General features: G+C 36.0%; 1 non-coding gene across 1 annotated transcript; it reads left to right on the top strand.

Annotated features, from left to right (window-relative positions):
- The first annotated feature begins 4765 nt into the window (after positions 1–4765).
- On the top strand, positions 4766–4872 carry LOC112421478 (small nucleolar RNA R71). Its single transcript, XR_003011804.1, has one exon. It is a non-coding gene; the product is annotated as a small nucleolar RNA R71 (small nucleolar RNA).
- The last annotated feature ends 461 nt before the right edge of the window (positions 4873–5333 follow it).

Genomic DNA, 5333 nt, shown 5'->3' with positions numbered 1-5333 from the left:
AAAAGTTATTTTCCAAAACCTCACGTTTCAAGTTCCTCTTCTCTCTAACCCTTGTTATTCTCTTCTCCCACTTTCTCTCTCTACCTCTCTCTAGAAAATATCTTATGAAATGAATGAAGTGATATTTTCCTAAGACAACTCCTTAGGTATGACCCTTAATGATCTTAACCTAGTTTCTAGCGGGCTTAACCCATTTCTATTCAAACCAAAAATATTTCTACACTTCAAACGTTATTTAACTAATAACGGTATAATGTCACTAACGGTCACTAAACGGTAAAATCTCAATTTACTCTAGTAAATTAATGAAATAACTATTCTCACTAAACACTAAAAGTAATTCCCACCAAAAATTATAATTTTACCCGTTCTCACAAAATGACCAAAATACCCTTAAGTCTAAAATGACTATAATACCCTTCTAACAAGGAAACCCATGAAAATGCACCCAATGATGAGTAATGATGGGATAAAACCGCAAGTGCACGGTTCTATCGAAGAAGTAAAAATAGAGTATCGTTCCGACAGGGAGTTATGAATTCAATTAACTTTAGATAATGATTTGACTTAAGGTTTAAAGGATTGAAAGTTATATTTTTGTATAATTAAAAGAAAATAACAATAATAAAATAAAAGAAGAAGATTACCTTTTGATTTATTAGAAGCAGAAGAAGAATTAGTAGCGGGTTATCAAACAGAATATTCGGGTATTCGATTTGGTTTATTTTACGTTGCTTCCTATTTAAACCTTTTAATTTCTTCATTATTTGTAACAGTTCTTTACTTGGACGGTTCAAATATATCTATTCCGTACATATTCGTTTCTGAGTTTTTTGAAATCAACTACTCTATATATAGTTTACATTCGACTTAAAATCTAAGCAATCACTAGAATGTTCCACAAGTAAACTAAAACAGAGTAGCTTAAAATCTAAGCAAAAGTAGTTCTGGAGGGTGGCACGGCCGTGCCAAGCCTAGCACGGGCCGTGCCAAGTTTCTAACTTGAGGGAGATATATTTTTGTCTCCAAATCTTCGTATTTTCGTACCGAATCAGCTCCAAAACCCCTTTCTTTTGCTCCAAGACTCAATCCATCAAATATTCGTTCCTGAAATATAACAATATGCAATTGTAGTAAAATAGCTCAAAAAGGAAATAATATTAAAATAAAATAAACTTAAATATAATTAAAACGAAACAAAATAACATATTAAAATAGATAAATAAATGACTCATCAAACTCCCCCACACTTGAATCTTTGCTTGTCCACAAGAAAAAGGCATAAACATGGTAGCACAAAACAATATTATCATATGACAATTTAATTAAAACACATGTCTCCTCAAGGGCTTCAATTTCAAGCGTACACTAATCACAAAGTCAAGCATTTCTTGTAAACCTTATTCAACCCAACAATCAAGTTTCAAGTGAGCGTGTGTGTAGTTCAACCCTTTTCTTGCTCCTGTATAAGATATATATTATGAGGAAACATGTTCTAATCCTAGTACTATACCAACCAAGAAAAACTCTTTCTTCATTTCATATAAGAGAGATGGGAGTATTTGCGATCCTTTGATCTTTGCCATTTACACATTTCAACATACTTTATTTAAGGAAACAACACCTTCACGTAGGAAATCGAAGGGCCTACCCTCTTCCCCAATCTAGATTCAATGATGCTTTTTAAATTTTTACAAGATAACATCACATTCACGTAGGAAATCGGAGGGCCTACCCCCTTCCCCAATCTAGATTCAATAATGCAACCTTGAAATCAATTTGGCTATTTGGATTTTTATAAACTTCCTTATACTAAATTATACTAATTTTACTTTGAGAATTTTTAAATGTCAACGTACCAGTAAAATTAGAATGCATTTCCTTAAAATACCTATTCATACACTTACTCAAGGGAAGCAACTTGTGTTTTTCTCATTGGAGAATTTATTCACGTTAAAACAAGATGTGGGTATATCAAGAAAACTTAAAACACAAGAGTTTACTTTCATGTACAAGAAACAACCAATTTAGAGGAGATAATAAAAATTTATGTCATGATTTTTCAATAAAAACAAGCTACTTAATCATGCCTTTCACAATAAAACAAAACAAAAAGAATAAAGTTCAAGGGAGTTTGGAAACACTACGACTCAAGACACTTTATTAGGCTCCCCCCACACTTAGGAGAAGCATTTTCCTCAATGATTTAAAAGAAGAAGAAGAAAAAGATGATGATGAAGAAAGAAGAGAAGTAGAGAAGAGTAGAGGAAGAGGAGAGCTCACAATTTTATTGAAGTCCATAAGGTGGACCTTAGAGGTTAAGGTGTTGCATCATGTATCGGAACATTTGATTGTTTTATTCATTTATTTGATTTCCCCTTAGGACATCGTTTCTTAGCCCGATCATTTCAACACCTTGTCATTGTTGCTCGGTGCATGTTCTTTGAACTTCGGTTTGCATCCATGCCCATCGTTCATCATTATAGTTTCCACCGGCTTCTTGTTAATGGTGCAAGTTTGCACCTACCTCCTCTTCATCACCACCATCATCACCATCATTGTGTACCTGTGGGTTAGTGCCAACATAAACCAAGTTTTCTATCACCTCCGGATTAGTAATATCTGAATTAGGTAGAATAATCAATAAATTTGCATTATTGAATTTCCACTCATATTGGTAATTGTTAGAAGGGCCGTGGATTCTAAAAAAACATGGTAGTGAGGGTTAAATTAAGAGTTTCCCTCAATACTATTTATCCCTTCGTTCACATTTACCTCAAATTTTTTAACAATGAAAGTGATGATTCCACCTACCAATATATCACCTGTATCATCTGGTTTCTTTTTAGTAATTGAAACAAGATAATCAAGCAAATAATAGTTGTTAATAGGATGGTTATAAAGCATACTCCACAACATAAACAGCTCATCGATCCTCATCATTCCTACCTCTTTCGTAGTATATCCATAGCATTATTATCAGGGTATCTACAAGCATAAATAGATTGAGAGATAAGAGCTTTATACCTACTCCTTTGCTTGTCATCTTTAAAATTGATGCCATGGTTCTTGACTGTTGCTTTCTTTTTCTTTCCACCATTTCTAGAGCTTTCAATCTCCTTGCCTTTCATTTTTGATGCCATTGACCTAGTTGACTTGGTTTGGGTTTTAGGGAAGGTTAGGGTTTGGTAAGGTTGGTTTAGTGATGGGTTGGGGTTTAAGTGAGATTAACGAGTTTAATGATGGAGATTGGTGAAGAATTTGTTTGGTTTTTGGGTTAGGGTTTAATGGTGTAGAATTTGGTGTTTGGATGGATGATGAATGGAGATAGATATGGAGGTTTAAAGGTTGATGTTATGGAGGTTTAAAGAGAGAAGTTGAAGGATGAGGGAAGTTTGTGTTTAAGAATGAAGGAAGAAGAAGAAAAGTGAAAAAAAATTGTAAAAGAAGGTCTGGGACCATGGCACGGCCGTGCCACCACAAGCACGAGCCGTGCCAACTCTCTGGAAATGGGTGTTTTTTTGGCTAGGTCACAGGCACGGCCGTGCCATCATAGGCACTGGCCATGCCAAGCTTCTGGACATGCAAGGCTCATCATACTTGGACAAATACCTACAAAACAGATTAAAGCAACACAAAACAAACAAAATAAAAGCAATTAAACTCGTGGGTTGCCTCCCACGAAGCGCTCTTTTAGAGTCATTAGCTTGACGATTAGAAGGTTTATCTACCCAATACCCAATCCTTCCCAAAGGGATAATGGCATCAACCTGACATTCTCTCCAAAATCACACATGGCTTTCTCAATGGTTTCACTCTTAATCACACAAGGGGTGGAAAAACTCTCAATCACTATGAGGTTAGGCTTAGGAAGCCTTTGTGGGACATGGATTTTGAGTTTATAAGGTGGTGAAACGATTGGCTTATCACTCTCTGCTATGACTTTCTCACCTTGTTGCTTTTCACTCTCTATCTCACCCTCAATTGTCTTAGTTTTCATAATGGGGTCCTCTAACTTCTTATCGTCCTTAACTTGAATAGCATTTATAATGCCTTTGGGGTTGGCTCCAGTTTATCTTGGAAAGACTTCGGGGGTTTGAGAGGAAGTAGCTACTTGTTGGGCTACTTGAGAGATGTGAGTTTCTAGCATTCTAGTGTGAGTAGCAATGGAGTCCACTTTAGATGTAAGCTTGACAAAAGAGTCATTCAAAAATCCAGTTTGATTTTTAAGGTCTTGAAATTGCTCCATAACATGTTTTTCTAGTAAAATCTCCAAGCTGGATTTCTGAGCGACTCGTTGGTTGTTTGCATAAACGGGTGGTGTTGTTTGTTGTCCAAAGGGATTTTTAGGAGTTTTGTTATAAAAATTTTGCTCGGGACTTTTAGCAACACTACCTAGTTGGCATTCAACACCAGTATGGTCAAGTATTCCACAAAATTCACAAGGTGGTAAAACAAGAGCAGGTGTGACGACACTTATAGTTAATTTATCAATTTTTGAAGAAGTGTGTCCACCTTAACAGATAGATGATCAAGGGTAGAAACCTGGTATATACCTGCCTCTTTTTTAGAGGGTGGAGGAGTAACATCAGCGATAACTCTCTCACTTGTCCACTGATACTGGTTTTGTGCCATGTCCTCGATCAAATCATATGCTCCTGTGTAAGTTTTATTCATCAAAGCTCCACCTGCAGCTACATCAACATTCATTTTTGTGGTAAACAAAAGACCATTATAAAAAGTGTGGATAATAAGCCAGTTCTCAAAACCATGATGGGGGCAAAGCCTAAGCATTTCTTTGAAACGCTCCCACGCATCGTAAAGAGATTCACCATCTTTTTGAGTGAATTGTGTGATTTGACTCCTCAATCGAGCTGTTTTACTATGGGGAAAGAATTGGGAAAGGAATGCCTTCCTCATTTGGTCCCATGAAGTGATAGAACCAATTTGCAATGAATGAAACCAAACACTAGCTCTATCTCTAAAAGAGAAAGGAAAGAGGTGCAGCCTTACAGCCTCGTGGTTTGTCTCCAAAGTTCCACTGAGTCTTAAAAAAATTGAAACATGAAGATTCAGAACATGAAGATTTGGATCCTCAGTGGGTGATCCGAAAAATTGATTTTGCTGCACTAGGTAAATAAGTGCATGTTTTATTTCAAATTTAATATCCTCAACCGTTGGTTACACAATAGCATCGTACGGCTCATCTGAAGATGTGATTGCATACTCTTTGAGAGCACGTTTCTCAGCCATATCGTTATTATTGTGTGTTTTTCATCTTCTTTGAGTCATGCCTGAAATCAAAACGGTTAAAGATAGAAAATAAAAAATAA

The sequence above is a fragment of the Medicago truncatula genome, chromosome 7 (genome assembly GCF_003473485.1).
Source record: "Medicago truncatula cultivar Jemalong A17 chromosome 7, MtrunA17r5.0-ANR, whole genome shotgun sequence".
Classification (NCBI taxonomy): Eukaryota; Viridiplantae; Streptophyta; class Magnoliopsida; order Fabales; family Fabaceae; genus Medicago; species Medicago truncatula.
Note: the sequence above shows the minus strand (reverse complement) of the source record. Positions and strands in the feature narration are given on the sequence as shown.